Source organism: Primulina eburnea, chromosome 2 (assembly GCF_022965805.1).
Source record: "Primulina eburnea isolate SZY01 chromosome 2, ASM2296580v1, whole genome shotgun sequence".
Classification (NCBI taxonomy): domain Eukaryota; kingdom Viridiplantae; phylum Streptophyta; class Magnoliopsida; order Lamiales; family Gesneriaceae; genus Primulina; species Primulina eburnea.
In genome coordinates this window covers 15,764,864-15,786,290 of record NC_133102.1, presented here as the reverse complement: position 1 = coordinate 15,786,290, position 21,427 = coordinate 15,764,864, and positions in this window count along the sequence as shown.

The following is a 21,427-nucleotide window of genomic DNA, read 5'->3' as shown; positions in this document are numbered from 1 at the left end:
TGTTCACATTTCCATTGCGGTATAGGTAAGGACTGCGACAATCCGGCTGGCCTCTGATGCTCGATCTTAACCTGCTGACAGGTTAGACATTCAGAAAAAAATGACATAATATCTTTCTTCATACCTGGCCACCAGTAAAGACGTCAAAGATCCTGATACATTTTGGTACTGCCAGGGTGTATCGAATATGGAGTTGTATGCGCTTCAATAAGAACATCATTCCGAATTTCATCCCCCAAAAGAACACATATCCTATCTCGAAAGGTCAACAAACCATCTCGATTCAACCCAAACTCAGAAACTCCTATTGATTCACTATTTCTCTTTAATTCCAACAATTGATCATCGAACTGTTGTTCCTTCAAAATTTTTTCAAACAAAGTTGAACGAAGAACCAATGCATATAATTGAGCCACTGTACCTAAAGATACCAAAGTGACGTCATTTCTTTGCAGATCAAGCAACAATGGTTTCTGAATCATGGAACCCAATATAGAACTCGACTTGCGACTCCAAGCATCAGCAACCACATTAACTTTACCAGGATGATAGATAATGGTACAATCATAGTCCTTCACAAGTTATAATCATCTCCGCTGCTGCATATTCAAATCTTTCTGCGAAAACAAATAACTCAAACTTTTGTGATCTGTAAAAATTTCACACTTCTCACCATAAAGATAGTGCCGCCAAATCTTTAAAGCAAAGACCACAGCTGTCAATTCCAAATCATGAGTGGGATAATTTTTCTCGTAGTCCTTCAACTGACGAGAAGCATAAGCTATCACTTTCCCGCGTTGCACAAGTACGGCACATAACCCCTTCTTCGAAGCATCTGTATAAACAACCAAATCCTCAGTACCACAAGGAAGTGCCAGTACAGGGACATAAGTCAACTTATCTTTGAATGTTTGGAATGATTGTTGACACTCTATGGTCTATTCAAACTTGATAGATTTCTGTAGTGACCCGTTCCAGAATCACCTACTAGTCAAGAACTAAGCATGCAACTTAACTTAATTAATAACAATCAGAGATAATAGCGGAAAAGGTCAACAAATGATAGTTATACAACCCCATCGAAAATCCATAACAACTCAGAATGAAAAGAAAGTATACGGTACAACCATATCGAATCAAAGAGTACTGAATAAATAACTCCACCGGCTACTCAACGTCCTCCTCCTCCTCCTGAGCCATCCAACCTGAGGCCTGCCCCGTGGGAATGGGGTGTCCAAGATAAACAAAACCGAGGACGTGAGCGATAAGAACGCCCAGTACAAAAGCATGAGTATACAAGCCTATATGAAATGCACATGCTATGATATGATACCAGGGTAGTCAAGAAACAGGAGTAACAAAGGATCTCAAAATGCTCAGTCTAGAGGCGCCAAGTGGATAGTGCCGCGCGGTACTCCTCTGGGTCACTGCATCCACTACAAGAACAGACGTGGACCTAAAATGTCCCGGATCACCGAAGCCCTCCCGACCCGTCGGCCACTGTGTACTCTTGGTGTCCATGCGTCCACAAGACAAGACAGGGCTGAGCGGCCCCACAAGATATAGCTTATCTCGAAAGAGATACAGCTCAACAGTAAAGGCTATCTCGAAGGAGATACGGCTCAACATGAAATGCAACATGCATCATAAAACGTGACATAATAGCATGCATCATATGACATATAACAATGCACCACATAATCATGCAACACATATAAGAATGTATACTCAACCAGGATATCTCGGATAGTAATTTCGTACCTCAAACCAGCAGATCCTAACAATCAGTCCTAGACTCACGCCTGCGTCCGCAGTCAGCCCACTGGTGCCGCTAGCTCCAAACTAGAGCACAGCTCCGCTACAACACTAGTAGCTCCCCGCTAGTGCCCGAACCTCGGAAAAAGACTAGAACCTGTCAGAAACGACTGAAATGCTCTGGAACACTCTGAAATGGCGAGTCACAAATGAAGCCTCGCGCCTCTATTTATAGCCAATGTTCGGACGCTCCGAACCACTTCGTACGATCCGATCCGGTACACTTCGGACGGTCCGAACCCTGATCGGACGATCCGAACCTTGCATGACTTCCACGAGTACAGCCACCTGTCTCGGACGGTCCGAACCCACTTCGGATGATCCGAACTCTTCCACGTGTCCAGAACCCTTCCACGTGTCCAGCCACCTGTCTCGGACGATCCGAACCACCTTCGGACGCTCCGAACCCTCTTCGGACGATCCGAACCCGGTTCGGTCCTTCCGATCCTACCGAAAATAATTAATCCAATAATTAACTCAAATTAGGAGTCGGGATACTACATTCTCCCCCCCTTAAAAAGATTTCGTCCTCGAAATCAGGTTTATAGGATGAACAAAGCGGAATAACAACATCGTTATAATATCTCAATTGTTGTTGAACACAACTGATCTTTCGATTACAACTGCAAACACAAACATATACAAAGCATAACTCAAAAGAGCTCTGGATGCTCCGAACGCATACGACTCTCTAGCTCCCAAGTGGCTTCTTCAGTGCCTCTGCGCTGCCACTGAACTAAGACAAGAGGAATGATCTTATTCCGCAATACCTTGTCTTTGCGATCGAGAATCCGCACTGGTCGTTCCACGTAAGACAAATCCGTATTTAGTTGAACTTCAGATGGATGCAAGATGTGAGACTCATCTGCTACATATCGTCTCAACAAAGATACGTGGAACACATCATGAATCCCAGACAGATACGGAGGTAATGCTAACCTGTAAGCCAAATCTCCCACACATTCCAGAATCTCAAAAGGACCAATAAATCTCGGAGATAGCTTACCCTTGAGACCAAATCTCAAAATCCTGCGAAAAGGCGAAACTCGGAGAAACACTTTCTCACCTAAAGAGGTCGCCGCTTGGTGTTCGCATAACTAGCCTGTCGATCCTGAGCGATCTTAATCCGTTTCTTGATTACTGCAACCTTATCAATAGCCTGCTGGACTAACTCCGGTCCCTCAACATGTCGTTCCCCAACTTCGTCCCAGAATAATGGAGTACGACAACGTCGCCCATACAACGCCTCAAATGGTGCCATACCAATACTACGATGATAGCTGTTGTTGTACGCGAACTCAATCAAAGGCAAATGATCCTGCCAAGCGGGTCCGAAATCCATAACACAAGCTCGCAACATATCCTCAAGTGTACGGATAGTCCTCTCTGTTTGACCGTCGGTCTCTGGATGATAAGCCGTACTCAAACTTAGTGAAGTACCCAATGCCGACTGGAAACTACCCCAAAATCGTGAGGTAAAACGAGGATCTCTGTCACTAACAATACTGACTGGCACCCCATGCAAACGTACAATCTCTTGAATGTACAATCGAGCCATACGATCGAAAGTGAAATCACGGTTATATGGCAGAAAATGAGCAGACTTGGTGAGTCGATCCACCACTACCCAAATAGCATCACTATTCCTCGAAGACAATGGTAAGTGAGTAATGAAGTCCATCGCAATATGCTCCCACTTCCATTCAGGAATAGGTAAGTTCAGCAATAATCCTCCCGGTCGACGGTGCTCTGCCTTAACCTGCTGACAAACAAGACACTTGGAAACAAACTGATAAACACTGCGCTTCATCCCTTTCCACCAAAATCGTGTCCTCAAATCTTTATACATCTTGTTGCTTCCCGGATGGACACTCAACTTGCTTCGATGAGCCTGGGCCAAGATTTCTTCCCTCAAAGTATCATCCTCTGGTACCACAACCCGATTAGACAAACACAGAAGACCATTAGACTGATAATGGAAATTGCTATCTCCACCAACCAATCGGGCTAATCTCTGAGTCTTGAGATCAGACATCTGTGCATCTCGAATCCGAGCGAACAAAGCTGGCTCAGATAAAATGGTAGCAACACGAATGCTCTCCATACCTTTCCGATGTTTGAAATTAAATCCCAATGAACAACAATCCTGGATAGTACTAATCATAGCACTGGTCTGAAGTGCAGAGATTCTCACCTTGCGACTAAGAGCATCGGCTGTGAGATTCGCAGAACCTGGATGGTATTTGATCTCGCAGTCATAATCTTTAAGTAGATCCATCCAACGACGTTGTCTCATGTTCAACTCAGCCTGAGTGAACAGATACTTCAGACTCTTATGATCAGTAAAAATTTCAAACTTAACCCCGTACAAGTAATGACGCCAGATTTTTAGCGCAAACACAATAGCAGCTAGTTCTAGATCATGAATAGGATACTTTTCTTCGTGAGGTTTCAACTGCCTGGATGCGTAAGCGATCACATGATCATTCTGCGTCAACACACACCCTAAGCCTTGAAAAGAGGCATCGGTGTAAACACTGAAACCATCAGATCCTGACGGTAACGCCAAAACAGGTGCAGAAGTCAGAAGTCGACGAAGTTCTCTGAAACTATCTTCGCACTCAGATGACCACTCAAATGGAACATCCTTTCGAGTAAGTTGCGTCAAGGGTCTAGCTACCTGAGAGAAATTCACGATGAAGCGACGATAATACCCTGCCAGACCTAGAAAACTACGGATCTCAGCCACCGTCGTAGGACGTGACCAATTCAGCACTGCCTCAATCTTGCTAGGATCCACAGAAATTCCTTCCTTGGAAATCACATGACCAAGGAATACTACACGATCAATCCAGAACTCGCACTTACTCAGCTTAGCATACAATTGCTTCTCGCGAAGAATCTGCAACACAATCCTCAAGTGCTGGATATGCTCTTCCACACTGTGAGAATAAATCAAGATATCATCGATGAAAACCACAACAAACTGATCTAGAAAATCCCGAAAGACTCGGTTCATCAGATCCATGAACACCGCTGGCGCATTCGTCAATCCAAATAGCATAACTAGAAACTCGTAATGCCCATATCGAGTACGAAATGCAGTCTTGGAAATATCATCATCTCTAACTCTCATCTGATGATAACCCGATCGCAAGTCAATCTTGGAGTAAACAGAGGTACCCTGAAGCTGATCGAACAAATCATCGATACGAGGTAATGGATACTTGTTTTTGATCGTCACACGATTCAGCTGGCGATAATCAATGCACAGTCGCATAGATCCATCTTTCTTCTTGACAAACAAGACTGGAGCTCCCCAAGGTGAAACACTCGGGCGAATATAACCTTTATCAAGAAGATCCTGTAATTGCTGCTTCAATTCTCTCATCTCTGATGGAGCAAGACGATAGGGGGCACGAGAAATCGGTGCAGTCCCTGGCATTAACTCAATGCCAAATTCCACCTCTCTAACCGGAGGAAAACCAGGAATCTCATCTGGGAAAACATCAGGAAATTCACAAACCACTGGAATATCATCTATACCAACACTACCTGTGGAGGAATCAATCGCATAGATGAGGTAGCCTTCCCCGCCCGCCTCTAAAGCACGACAGGCTTTCAGAGCAGATACCACTGGCATCGGAGGTCGCGCTCCCTCACCATAGAAAAACCAACTAGAGCTCTCAGTCGTACAAAACTGAACAAGCTTCTGGTAACAATCCACGGTAGCTCGGTAGGTAGTCAATAGGTCTATACCTAGAATACAATCAAAATCTTCCATCTCCAAGATCATAAGATTCGCAATCAATTCGTTACCCTCAAAATCTAAGGGACAACCCATCACTAGACGCTTTGCTAACACCGAATGACCCATCGGGGTAGAAACGGAAAGAATGACGTCTAGAGAAACATATGGTAACTTATGACGCTTAACAAATCGTGCAGAAATGAATGAATGCGATGCTCCGGTATCAATAAGAACAATAGCAGGAATACCGCATAAACGAAAAGTACCTGCTATGACTCTCTCTGTCTCATCTGCAGCCTGATCCTGGTTCAGCGCAAAAACCTGACCTTGGGCACGAGGTCGAAGATTTGAACTACCCACTGCCTGACCCTGCCTCCTCTGCTGTACAGTCGTCTGAGATCCGGAACCAGATCCTGCTCCACCTCGCAACTGAGGGCAGTTCTTCTTGAGATGACCCATCTCTCCGCACTGAAAACAAGCTCCCGCGGCTGATCGGCATTGCTCTGATGGATGGTTCTTCCCACAATGCACACAAGAAACCTTCTTCTTACCAAAGCGGAAAACACCGCTAGACCGTGATCCAGATCCAGAAGAAGAAGAACCAGATTTCTTGAAAGACTGAGATCGAGGGCTCAAAGTACTCGGAGGTCTAGAAGAAAGAATAGCCCTACCACGCTGGAGACTGATCTCTGCCTGGCGACACCGGTTCACTAACCCATCATAAGAAGTAGGATTATCACAGACAGTGACTCGATCAAAAATCTTCTGGTTAAGACCCTGGAGGAAATGGTCATACTTGGCCTCAGAACTGCCACTGATATGAGGGGCAAAGGGTAACAACTCGAAGAACTTCTGCTGATATTCATCAACAGACATACTCCCCTGCTTAAGATTCAGGAGCTCAATCGTCTTTGCCTGGCGAAGGGCTGGAGGAAAATACAGCTGCATGAAAGCTGCACGGAAATCGGCCCAGGTCACCCTACCCTGAGACTGGACTATCGGCGCAGAAGTCGATCGCCACCACTTGCGCGCACGGCCCTCGAGAAGAAAACTAAGGGTCTCCATCTTCTGCTCCTCGGTGCACTGGAATGCTCGGAAACAACTCTCCATGCGCTCTAACCAATCCTCAGCATCATCGGGAGTCTCCCTGCCAACTAAAGGCTTAGGCCCCATCTGAATGAAACAGTGCAAATCAAAACGCCTAGGACCATCCCGACGATGACGATGTTCACGATGACGCCTACGATCGTCCTGGTCACCCCAACGACCTACACTTCCCTGACTACTCTCATCACCAAAGTGGTCAGCCATCGCTACAAGATAGAATGGGGAAAATGGTCAAATGGTCAACGAAAATCCCAAAACAGAAATCTATATCCCAAATTCGTAAGCATGCTCTGATATCATAAATGTAGTGACCCGTTCCAGAATCACCTACTAGTCAAGAACTAAGCATGCAACTTAACTTAATTAATAACAATCAGAGATAATAGCGGAAAAGGTCAACAAATGATAGTTATACAACCCCATCGAAAATCCATAACAACTCAGAATGAAAAGAAAGTATACGGTACAACCATATCGAATCAAAGAGTACTGAATAAATAACTCCACCAGCTACTCAACGTCCTCCTCCTCCTCCTGAGACATCCAACCTGAGGCCTGCCCCGTGGGAATGGGGTGTCCAAGATAAACAAAACCGAGGACGTGAGCGATAAGAACGCCCAGTACAAAAGCATGAGTATACAAGCCTATATGAAATGCACATGCTATGATATGATACCAGGGTAGTCAAGAAACAGGAGTAACAAAGGATCTCAAAATGCTCAGTCTAGAGGCGCCAAGTGGATAGTGCCGCGCGGTACTCCTCTGGGTCACTGCATCCACTACAAGAACAGACGTGGACCTTAAATGTCCCGGATCACCGAAGCCCTCCCGACCCGTCGGCCACTGTGTACTCTCGGTGTCCATGCGTCCACAAGACAAGACAGGGCTGAGCGGCCCCACAGGATATAGCTTATCTCGAAAGAGATACAGCTCAACAGTAAAGGCTATCTCGAAGGAGATACGGCTCAACATGAAATGCAACATGCATCATAAAACGTGACATAATAGCATGCATCATATGACATATAACAATGCACCACATAATCATGCAACACATATAAGAATGTATACTCAACCAGGATATCTCGGATAGTACTTTCGTACCTCAAACTAGCAGATTCTAACAATCAGTCCTAGACTCACGCCTGCGTCCGCAGTCAGCCCACTGGTGCCGCTAGCTCCAAACTAGAGCACAGCTCCGCTACAACACTAGTAGCTCCCCGCTAGTGCCCGAACCTCGGAAAAAGACTAGAACCTGTCAGAAACGACTGAAATGCTCTGGAACACTCTGAAATGGCGAGTCACAAATGAAGCCTCGCGCCTCTATTTATAGCCAATGTTCGGACGCTCCGAACCACTTCGTACGATCCGATCCGGTACACTTCGGACGGTCCGAACCCTGATCGGACGATCCGAACCTTGCATGACTTCCACGAGTACAGCCACCTGTCTCGGACGGTCCGAACCCACTTCGGATGATCCGAACTCTTCCACGTGTCCAGAACCCTTCCACGTGTCCAGCCACCTGTCTCGGACGATCCGAACCACCTTCGGACGCTCCGAACCCTCTTCGGACGATCCGAACCCGGTTCGGTCCTTCCGATCCTACCGAAAATAATTAATCCAATAATTAACTCAAATTAGGAGTCGGGATACTACAATTTCTTTCTCAACTTTGTTACTGGCAATGATATATTTGAAAAATTTGCTATGAATCTTCTGTAATATCCTGCCAAACTAAGAAAATGTTTTACCTCTGAAACTGTCTTTGGAATGGACCATTGCTTAATAGACTCAATTTTAGATGGATCTACCGATATTCCCTCTTTTGAAACAATATGGCCCAAAAAAGCAACTTGCTCCAACCAGAATTCGCATTTCTTTAACTTTGCATACAATTTCTTATCCCTCAATAACTGTAGGACAATTCTCAAATGCTCACAATGAATTTCTCGTGTCTTTGAGTAGATCAAAATGTGATCAATAAAAATAATGACAAAAGTATCCATATACAGTTTAAAGACACGATTCATTAAATCCATGAAAACTAAAGGAGCATTGGTTAATCCAAATGACATAACCAAAAATTCATAATAGCCATACCTCGTTCTAAACGCAGTCTTCGGTATATCTTCCTTTTTCACCTTCAATTGATGGTATCCGAACCGAAGATCGATTTTTGAGAATATTGCGGCTCCTTGCAATTGATCAAAAAGATCAGCAATCCGTGGCAAATGATATTTATTTTAATAGTTACTTTTTGAATTCTCGATAATCAATCCATAATCTCAAAGATCCATCTTTCTTTTTCACAAATAAAACTGGAGCAACCCACGACGAGGAACTAGGGCGGATAAAACCTTTATCTAATAGCTCATGTAATTGATTCTTCAATTCTTTCATCTCAGTCGGAGCCATTACGTACGGAGCTTTAGAAATTGGAGTTGTACTTGGAATTAAGTCAATAACAAACTCTACCTTTACCACATCAATATTCTGTAAACACATCAGGATAATCCTTCACCACATCAATATTTTGTAATTGCATAATTGTGAGGCTCGAGGCCGAAGAGGGCGGGGGGTGATCGCCGTGCCATGAGGTTGCACGGACAATGAGCGGCTCCTGGCATGCTTCTAGGAGGAGAGAACATGGATGAACCGATCTTATACCGGAAGGAGAGGGATCCCGAAATTGTTTAGGTACGGGACTGTGCAGTTGAAGAGGGCTTAAAATATTTGATATGTACTACTCATATCAAGAAGGTGCATCTTCTTTTCGGTAGCTCATCATATAAGAACTCCAAAGTTAAGCATGTTTGATTTGGGGCAATTCTAGGATGGGTGACCCACTGGGAAGTTTCCTGGAGTGCGTGTGAGTGAGGACATAAGCACGCTTGAAAGACTCGTCTTGGTACAGTGAGAACAGTCGTCAAATCAGGGGCGTTACAATAATTCTCTCGTTTCTCACATCCGATACCGAAGCCAGAAAACCAATAAACCCCTTATTCAACAATTTTGTAGCTTGCAAACAAGAAATAATTATAATATTCAACGAAGACCCTACCAACAAATGCATCAATCTCATGGTCATCATCTAAAAACTTCACTATCTTGCCCACACAATCAATTACTGCAAGATAAGTAGAAAACCAATCCATACCCAATATAACATCAAAGGCCACCATTGGAATAACCATTAAATCGGCAAAAAATAATCTTGTACCCATTTGTACCGTACATGCCTTTAGAATACAAGTTGGCCAGATTTCATCTCCAGAAGGTAACACAATATTGAAATGTAAATGCATGACAGTAGGTTCAATAGATAAAGAGTTCATAAACACTTCAGACATAAATGAATGACTCGCACCAGTGTCAATTAATGTAAGTGCTTCCTTGTCGGATATTAAAATATTACCTTATATTACCGAAGAATCATGATTAGCTTCCTCTTTTGTCATAGCAAAAATTCTACCTTGAACCTTCCCTTTGTCTAAAGAAAGAGGACATTTTTGTGTTGTGTGCCCCATTTCCTTGCATCTGAAACATCGGCCACTACCAACCAAACATTCTTCTTTGTGTGGCTTGCCACACTTAGAACACAATGGTCTCTCAGAATCAGCTGAAGACAATGGAGCCTTGCCACGCGGCTCCATCTTACCCTTTCCCTTGTGGCCACCTCGTACATTAACACTTTCTCCTTGACCTTTGGCTTTGAAAGTTTGCCTTCTTAAATGCAGCTCTTTCTTGATTTCTTGTTCATCATGTTCAGCAAGCAATGCTCTCTCAGCAATATCTTGATATGTGACCACCTTCGACATATGAACATCCCGCCTAAGTTCTGGCCTCAATCCACGAAGGAAATGTTCTCCCTTGTCTTTGTTATTCTCGGCTATGAAGGGAACAAAGATACACCCTTCCTCAAATTTCAAAGTGTACTCGTTGACATTCATGGTACCTTGCCTCAATTCAAGAAATTATTTGACCTTGCCTGCATGGGCTTAGCTCAGTTGGTCAGCAGCAGTAAATCTTGGAGCAATGACCAGGGATCGAGTCTCGCAAGCGGCAGTGTGGGAGTTAAATTCCCTCCAATGAGGGGGAGCTCTTTGTGCGCGGCGTAGCATAAGGTCTAGCTGCTGCTGGTTGGCTGAGTCACCATGATTTACCTCCTCTCACATTCCTGTCGGGTCGGGGGGTGAGGGGCGCCTAAGGTGAGCGATTTCACCTTTTGGAGCAAGAAATTATTTGACCTTCTTGGCTTTGACTTCGCTTGAGAATACTTGGCATGAAATAAGTCCTTGAACTCGGTCCACTTTAGGTCACGAACATTAACAGTAATTTTGGTAGCTTCCCACCAAATACGCGCCGCTTTCACTAGCATAAAGATAGCACAACTCACCTTATCTCTATCATTGAACTTCAAATAATCATAGATAGCTTCCACCGCCTTTTTCTATTCAAGAGCCACTAGTGGATCTGACCCACCAATAAATTTAGGAGGATTCATCCGCCTGAACCAATCATAAGATCCCTCTTCGGTGCTTTCTGTGCTACCTTGACCTCTTCCATGGCCACAACCCTGGGTCGGAGCTTGCATGCTTAATAACTTTGAATCTGTTCGCCATGGACTTTCGCTTGTTCTTTTAATAGCTTACTGAATCCGTCTACAACATTCGTTGTCTTATCAGTAGCAGGGGTCCTATCATCCTTTTCAGTGATTTTTATCTTGGGAGGCATTTCCTACACATAGGCTCACTTTAACATTGCTAGGAAACAATAAGATATCAATGGCAATGAAATAAAATCATTTCTCAATGTTAAAATCAATAGATGCAGGATTGAAAACATACCGGATTGTCCTTGGTAGAAGAAGTCATATCTAGTTCGAAGAAACTTTGCTCTGATACCAATTGAAACAACCACCTCCCATGACATTTAGATTTAAAAGAAATATCATTTGCGAAAACATTTCATTGAAAAGGGGAAACTAAATACTATTCACATAAAAAGATTTCAAACTTTCAACATAACAATTCAAAAAATATCATCACCATATATTCAGAAGTCACCACCAAAATGTGATTCATTTGATACAAAATATATGATACCCATGGTCATTAATGTTCATCACCCAAAAATAGTGTTACAATTCAAAAGTGTTTCCCCTTATCATGTGATATGACTTCTTCCCTCTTGGACAATCCATTTCATTCCTTCTTATCACCTGCATCACATGATATTAACTGGAATGAGATATAACTCAGTAAGTAGAAAACTGTGATAACAAATACATATACATAGGCTTGCTTGAAACAGAAATATGGCAATGACAATGAAAACCGAATACCATCTTCAATGATCAATACATATCAAGGCAATATAGATGGTATCTCGTGGCATGAATTAAAGAAATAAATTGATAGTTATGTGAACCTGTGATAAGTACCTCTTTGATATAAATATCAAAACTGTGAGAGATACTCTTAATCATAAAATTGGACAATAACCATGCATGCAATTACTATCAATCATTGGCTTTAATCATAGGAACTTTATTGAGGCAATTGGACAAACACTTGGTAGGCAACAATAACTTCTAGCTCCTTTGTCAATAAATTCAACGATATTCTTTTGATCAATGAATATATAACAACAAATATGTCAATAATTTAACAATGGAAGGAGCTAGACATCAATAAACATGGCTTTTATACATATATATATCATGTGAGCACAAAGAAAAGCTTCTACCTACAATCCAACAAGCAAGTGGTTGCTATGATAACTTTGAAGAAATTCCTACAAGATAATACATGTAATCAACCATTAATCTTCACCAATAATCATAGGAATCAATCAATCCAACTTAAACCTTCGACTTCTCAAACCCATAAAAACTCCAAAAGATAGAATCCTGACCTTGAAGCTTGAAAACTTGGTGGAAGAAGCTAAGAAATTCACTAAAATCCTTGACCTTGAAGTGGAGAAAAGTTGGAGAGAAGCTTGGGGGAGAAAGGGCTAGAAACGTTCGAGAATAAAGAAGGAGGAGGAAGTGAGTAGAAACATCTAGACATTGACATTTATAAGCCTTCAATTCCCTCAAAAATGCATTTTGAAGAAGCACTTCTGCCCCGACTAGCGCCGCGGCGCCACCTAGTTGTCACTGCGGCACCCGCGCTACGGCACTGTCAGCGCCGTGCCGCTGCCTGGCAGCATTGTGGAGCTAGGGCTTCGGCCCTGGAAGCGCCCACCACAAGGCCACCAGCAGCACTACTCCTTGGCGCTTTGGCGCTGCCCCTGCACCTAAAAACCATCACCAATCCAATTAAACTCCTTCCTCTTCCAATGCCATGCAATACTAATGAAATTAAAAATCCAAATAGATCCTCAAATCATCCATAAAACCATTAGAACAAGAACCCATCCATTTCCATAATCATCAACAACTATGAAACATAATACCAAAAATAATAACCATACTTTTACCATTCCAATAAACATAACCATAAACAATATCCCTTCCACATAATCTCAACCATCAAACCATATAAAATATCCATTACCATAATAAAACATGAATATCCAATAACCATATTCCTTAAACACCCAAACCAAGTAATAATATCATAAACAATAACATGGTAAAATGTTGGGATATTACATTAACTTTCTTTCAAACATCTTTCTCACCATATTACTTGATTGAAGTATCTTGCATGGAAAATATGTTAATCTTTTATTTATTTTCGTTTTTATGCCATAGCATGTCAATAACTCAAGTTTTTGTGATCCAAATCTTAATTTATTATTGCTTGAAGGGCTGCCACATTAGGGACACCAAAAAGGGATGGGTTTAAGAGGGTTTGAGGGCCTAGATAAGCTGACATAAGGGCTGGACATGGAAGGGGAAGAGGTTGCTCGAAAATAGAATCCTTGTAAACAAGGACTCTTCTGCTAGGGCTTCCTAGGGCATGCAGCTACTTGCTGCTATTAAGGGAATGTCCAAGGGTCTCGTGAGGGTCATGCCATGGTCTTAGACAGGTTGCACGAAGGCTGGAACGAGGGCTAGATCAGGAGAAGCTAAGGAACACACGGTAGAGGGTTTAAGGATGGGCTAGGGCTCGGCTTTGGGTGATTTAGGCAGGGAGGCTGGGCGGGGCTCTTTATAGGTAAAGGGCAGGGTTTGTAAGGGTCCTAGCCTTGAGCCAAGATGGACCACGCGAAGCTGGAAGGGGCTGTAAGAGATTTGAACGCGTCTAAGACTCTTGAGAGTCGGGGCTGGGCGTTTGAAGATGTAAGGCTCGAGAATTATCGGTTGTCATTAATGTGAGATTCACAGATATGAGAATGCATGTCATATTATAAGAAGTGTTAGGTGAAAAAGATAGAATTTTACAATGTAAGGCCGAAGCCAGACCGCACCCGCACTCAGAAGTGGACCGCACCCGCGGCAGATGGGCAGTAGGTTGGGAAGTTTTGAGCGAAGCAAGATCGCACTCGCGGTACAGGAAGGACCGCACCCGCGGTAAGAACAAGACCGCACCCGCGGTCGACGATTTCTGGAAAATGAAAATGCTGCCGAGAGCATAGCGCACCCGCGGTCCCGAGATACCGCACCCGCGGTCGTGCGTGTCAATTGAAAAATAATGCTATGTGTGCGGTCGACGATTTCTGGAAAATGAAAATGCTGCCGAGAGCATAGCGCACCCGCGGTCCCGAGATACCGCACCCGCGGTCGTGCGTGTCAATTGAAAAATAATGCTATGTGTCTTAGGCCATGCATACTTAATGTGTTGTCTTCATTTCAGCTAACATTCAGAACAAAAGAACCGAGAGATACTCCATGGAAATCCCTTCAAGATTTTAGACTAGCAACAAAGATTATGCAACAACTAGCCATCCGATTTTAATTCCGAGTCCGGATTTGTGATCCTTGCAACAAGAGCTAGCTAAGGATGTAAGTATTATTCATTTTCAGCATGTTTCGAAATAATTATGTTGGGAAAATTCAGATTTGAGTGAGAATATGTGTTCTTGATATATTGAGCATGATATATTCGTTACCGGATCGAAATTTGGAGACCGTATGCTATTGTTCGAAATTTCCAGCCTATATGAGTTAGGATACTTGCAGATTTCAGAATATGTATATTGATGTGGGATGAGATTTTGAATTGATAGTATGTCATACATTGATAATGTTGTATTGAGATTATCGGTATCGAAGAATTACGCCGTTATGCCGCCAAATTGTATTGAAACTGATTTCAGCTTTGTACCTTGAGTTGCTTGAAATGTATATTGATAGAGTGCACATCGACTATGCCATTTCAGATTTGTACTGGCTATTGTGAACTCAAGAATTCGACTACGACACCGACTATTCGACTAGAAAGGTATAATTCATGTGGTCACGGGATTTCACAACTCGATTCAGATTTGATACGAGTTTCCCTAAATCACATACTAGATTGTTATTACATTTGATTATGTAATGTCTTGTTTATTGATTTATATTCAAGTCCTGAGATAGGAGATATTGGCAGATCGGACAAAACTAGACGTTTCGGTGTATCGACGCATAGTAGTAGATTTTCTCTATGTGTAGACCCTCGATACAGAGTTGACCGAAGTCTAGGAATAAGACGTACCGTCACCCCGAGTGGTTGGGTAGGTGATAGATCGTCTTATTCACACCGAGATCCCTAGATTAGAAATGAATCGAGTCAAGAACTAAATGTTGAATACAGATTTGTATTCTTTTACATGTCTTAGATCATACTTCATGTTAATTGAAATATGCTATGCTTTTGTACTTGATTTAATTACATTGCATACATCCATGTTTTATACTGGGATTTGTTCTCACCGGAGTTATCCGGCTGTTGTCGTGTCTGTATGTGTGCATGGCAACAGGTGGGGCAGGATCTGGGTCTCGAGCTAGATGAGAGATTGATGATAGCGTGGAGATCTCGGGCGTTGAAGATTTCTAGTGTTTTCCTACTAGAATTGTACTACTTATGTTGTAGTTGGTATTTGAATATTAGTGTATGTTGGTACTAAACAGATTTGTATGTACACTATGTTGGTAATTATTATAGAGACATATTATGTTTTAATTATACATTTGAATTAATGTTAAAAGCAAAATTTTGACCCACATTTTCGAGCAAAGATCCAATAAATCCCAAAAGAATTGAATTAGAGCCCGGGTCCCCACAACAGGTGGTATCAGAGCTGTAGGTTCTGTAGACTGAGATAGATTAGAATGAGCGGGGTAGATCGAGTCTTCTTCCTTGCTTTTGGGATGCTAGCATGATTTATTGCTTTCCCTATTAGATGTTGTTGTATTATCTGAATTGATTTACAGCATGTCAAGCCTGAATCAGAACTGATTCTCGATCAGAGGTTTATGATCAGAGGAGGGCTGAGACAGATGATATTGATTGTGTACTAATCAGTTTGATAATCAGATTTATGCCCCCTAGATGTATACCACAGCCAGAGCAGGGTAGCACATCAGGTGCACAGATGGATGTCACCGCTACGCCGATGGAGACCTTACTGAAGAGGTTTCAGTCTTTCCATCCTCCTACGCTGAAGGGCACAGAGAGTGCAGTAGAGTGCGAGAGCTGGCTTGATGATATCGAGATGTTGTTTGAGTCTTTGGCATATACTGATGAGCGACGTGTGAAATTGATAGGGCATCAGCTGCAAGAGGTTGCAAAGAGCTGGTGGTTGACTGCGAAGAGAGCCTTGGAGCACCGAGGCATTGACATTACGTGGAAAGTCTTCAAGGATGAGTTCTATCAGCGCTTCTTCCCCGTCTCCTACCGAAAAGATAAAGGGGCTGAATTTGCGAATCTGAGGCAGGGACAGTGGAATATCGAGGATTATGTTGCTAAATTTTCTGCATTGCTTCGATTTGCACCGCATGTGGCCGGGAACGACGAGGCAGTAGCCGATCAGTTCATCAACGGGTTGAACCCAGATGTCTTTACTTTGGTGAACACGGGAAGGCCCAATACTTTTTCAGAGGCACTGAACAGAGCTAAAGGAGCAGAGGCTGGCTTGATCAGGCAGCGAGGAGCTTCTTACAGTGTTCAGGGGCAGAGACAGCAACAGCCTACCGCTGTTCAGTTTCCACCACCTCTTCCTCGATTTGATAGTGGATTTAGTAGTAGTGGCAAGAGGGAATTTTTGAAGGCTAAGGGCAAGCAATTTAAGAAATCCGGGAGTAGTTCATCGAGCTCAAGTGGATCTCGATAGAGAGGTCAGGGTTCAGATTATAGTGGCGCGTATTGCAGTTCGTGCGGAGGGCGACATGCCACGGAGCAGTGTCAAGGAGTTATGGGACGCTGCAACATCTGTAGGAAACTGGGACACTTTACCAGAGTCTGTCCCCAGAGAGGTGCACAACGATTCCAGAGTACAGGGTCATCAGCACCAGTGCCACAGATGGAGAGACAGGCATCCTCTGTACACTCCTTACAGCCACCATCTGCACAGACCCAGCAGACACCAGGAGGTAGTCAGACAGTGAGTCAACCTCCCAGACAGCAGGCTAGGGTGTTTGCGCTGACAGAGGAGCAGGCGCAGGAGGCACCAGACGATGTCATTGCAGGTAACTGTTTCCTTTGTGGTTATCCTGCATATGTGTTGATAGACACAGGTGCATCCCATACATTCATCTCTGAACGTTTTGCATTATTGCATTCTTTGCCTGTTGAATCGATGTCTACTGTAGTGTCTATCACATCTCCGTTGGGAAGTGGTTTGATATCTGTGACTACTGTTAGACACTGTATGCTTCAGTTTGAGGGGCATGAGATTGATCTAGATTGTGTAGTACTTGGTTTAGCTGATTTTGATTGTATATTTGGCATAGATATGTTAACCAAGTACAGGGCCACTGTAGATTGTTTCCACAAGATTGTCAGATTCAGACCTGAATTGACCGAAGAGTGGAAATTCTACGGTAAGGGTTCCAGATCTCGGATTCCCTTAGTATCTGCTCTGACTATGAGTAGATTGCTTCAGAGAGGAGCAGAGAGCTTTCTCGTATATTCAGTAGATCTACTGAAGTCGAGCCCAGCATTGGCAGATCTGCCAGTGGTTTGCGAGTTTGCAGATGTTTTCCCTAATGAGATTCCGGGGTTGCCTCCAGTTCGAGAGGTAGATTTTAGCATAGATCTTGTGCCAGGCAGTGTCCCTATTTCGAGAGCTCCGTATAGGATGGCACCGATAGAGCTGAAAGAGTTGAAAGCACAGTTAGAAGACCTTCTATCCAAGGGATACATTAGACCGAGTGTATCACCTTGGGGTGCTCCAGTGCTATTTGTTCGAAATAAAGATGGTTCGATGCGGTTATGTATTGACTACAGACAGTTCAACAAGGAAACAGTGAAGAACAAGTATCCTTTGCCTCGCATCGACGATTTGTTTGATCAGTTACACGGGTCTTCTGTTTACTCGAAGATTGATTTGAGATCAGGGTATCATCAGCTCAGAGTTAGAGACGTTGATATTCTGAAGATTGCATTCCGAACCAGGTATGGACATTACGAGTTTATTGTTATGCCTTTTGGTTTAACGAATGCACCAGCGGTATTTATGAGTTTGATGAATCGCATCTTTCAGAGATATTTAGACGATTTTGTGATTGTGTTCATTGATGATATTTTGGTATATTCGAAGAGTCTGACTGAGCATGCAGATCATCTGAGGATTGTATTACAGACTTTGAGAAAAGAGCACTTATACGCTAAATTGTCCAAGTGCGAATTCTGGATGAAACAGGTTGTCTTTTTGGGGCACATTATATCTGGAGATGGTATTGCGGTAGATCCGAGTAAAGTTGAGGCTGTGATCAGTTGGCCGAGACCGACTTCTGTGCCGGAGATACGCAGTTTCATGGGTCTAGCCGGGTATTATCGTCGTTTTATCCGAGATTTCTCTAGTGTAGTGAAGCCTATCACCCAGTTGACACAGAAGAACATGCCATTTGTGTGGTCCGAAGATTGTGAAGCCAGTTTTGTAGAGTTGAAGAAAAGGCTGACTAGTGCGCCTGTCTTGACGATTCCTTCAGGTACAGGTGAGTTTGTTGTATATTGTGACGCATCTCACAGAGGGTTAGGATGTGTTCTTATGCAGCGAGGGCACGTGATAGCGTACGCCTCTAGACAGCTGAAGTCACACGAGACCCGTTACCCGATTCATGATCTTGAATTGGCGGCGATTGTCTTTGCACTCAAGATCTGGCGCCATTATCTGTATGGCGAGAAATTTGAGATCTATTCCGATCATAAGAGCCTGAAGTACCTCTTTTCTCAATCAGAGTTGAACATGAGGCAGCGAAGATGGCTTGATCTGCTGAAAGATTTTGATTGCGAGATCAAGTACTATCCAGGGAAGTCGAATGCAGCGGCAAACGCCTTGAGTCGAAAGGTATGTGCTCTTTCCTTGTCGACAGTAGGTGTATCGAATTTAGTAGAGAATTGTTGCTTGTCTGGGTTGACATTTGATACAGAGAGTAGACCGTTGCGACTTGCTGCGATTCAGATTGAGCCAGCTTTGATTTTGAGGGTCAAAGAAGCGCAGAGAACTGATCTGAGCGTTCAAAAATCGATTGATATGGTCAGAGCTGGTCATATATCAGAGTATCAGGTTAGAGATTCTGTTCTGTATGTGAATAACCGTCTAGTTGTGCCAGATGTTCCCGATTTGAGACGACAGATCATGGCAGAGGCACACTGTAGTCGGTTCAGCATTCATCCTGGTGGCAGGAAGATGTACAATGATCTGAAGACACAATTCTGGTGGAAGCAGATGAAGACAGACATTGCAAAATTTGTGTCTAAGTGCCTGAATTGCCAGCAGGTGAAGGCAGAAAGAAAGAAGCCCGGAGGTTTACTTCAGAGTTTATCTATTCCTGAATGAAAATGGGACCACATTTCCATGGATTTCGTGACGAAGTTACCTCGATCTTCTCGGGGCTGTGATTCGATTTGGGTCATTATTGACAGACTGACCAAATCTGCTTGTTTTATTCGATACAAGATGACATACCGACACGATCAGATGGCAGAGTTGTATGTCAGAGAGGTCGTTAGATTGCATGTTGTGCCGAAGTCGATCGTATCAGATCGTGATCCACGATTCACTTCTCACTTTTGGCAAAGTTTGCAGCAGGCTTTGGGTACGACTTTGCACCTGAGCACTGCTTATCATCCTCAGACAGACGGACAGTCCGAGCGGACTATCCAGACTTTAGAGGACATGCTGAGAGCTGTAGTACTAGACTTTGGTACTAGTTGGCAAGATTCATTGTCGTTGTGTGAGTTTTCATACAACAACAGCTATCAGACTAGCATTGAGATGGCACCGTTCGAAGCTTTATACGGAAAGAAGTGCAGATCTCCGTTGTACTGGGATAATATCTCTGAGGTACCAGAGTTTGGGCCTGATATGATTCGTGAGATGACCGAGAAAGTGAAGATCATTCAGAAGCGAATGAAGATGGCACAGGATAGGCAAGCGAAATACGCCAATGTCAGATGCAGACCGTTGATATTTAAACAGGGAGACAGAGTATTGTTGAAGATTTCACCTTTCAGAGGCGTTGTCAGATTTGGCAAGCGTGGAAAGTTGACTCCTAGATACGTCGGTCCGTATGAGATCCTTGAGAAGATTGGCGATCGAGCTTACAGACTTGCTCTTCCTCCTTCATTATCTGGTATTCATGATGTTTTTCATGTATCGATATTGCGCAGATATATGCCAGATGATTCTCATGTCATTCAGCCTGACGAAGCCGAGCTAGATCAGACTCTGAGCTATGTTGAAAGACCGATACAGATTCTTGATCGGAAAGAGAGACAGCTTAGAACCAAGACCATTCCGCTTGTGAAGGTTCAGTGGAGTCGTCATGGCATCGAGGAATCAACTTGGGAGACAGAGTATGATATGAGACAGAAACATCCCGAGCTGTTCATATGATGTGAGTCTTCCTTTCAGTTTTGATTATACTGTTTTGTATATACTTGCATGATTATTTGCTTACGAGTTCGAGGACGAACTCCTGTCTAAGAGGGGGAGAAATGTAAGGCTCGAGAATTATCGGTTGTCATTAATGTGAGATTCACAGATATGAGAATGCATGTCATATTATAAGAAGTGTTAGGTGAAAAAGATAGAATTTTACAATGTAAGGCCGAAGCCAGACCGCACCCGCACTCAGAAGTGGACCGCACCCGCGGCAGATGGGCAGTAGGTTGGGAAGTTTTGAGCGAAGCAAGATCGCACCCGCGGTACAGGAAGGACCGCACCCGCGGTAAGAACAAGACCGCACCAGCGGTCGACGATTTCTGGAAAATGAAAATGCTGCCGAGAGCATAGCGCACCCGCGGTCCCGAGATACCGCACCCGCGGTCGTGTGTGTCAAGTGAAAAATAATGCTATGTGTCTTAGGCCATGCATACTTAATGTGTTGTCTTCATTTCAGCTAACATTCAGAACAAAAGAACCGAGAGATACTCCATGGAAATCCCTTCAAGATTTTAGACTAGCAAAAAATATTATGCAACAACTAGCCATCCGATTTTAATTCCGAGTCCGGATTTGTGATCCTTGCAACAAGAGCTAGCTAAGGATGTAAGTATTATTCATTTTCAGCATGTTTCGAAATAATTATGTTGGGGAAATTCAGATTTGAGTGAGAATATGTGTTCTTGATATATTGAGCATGATATATTC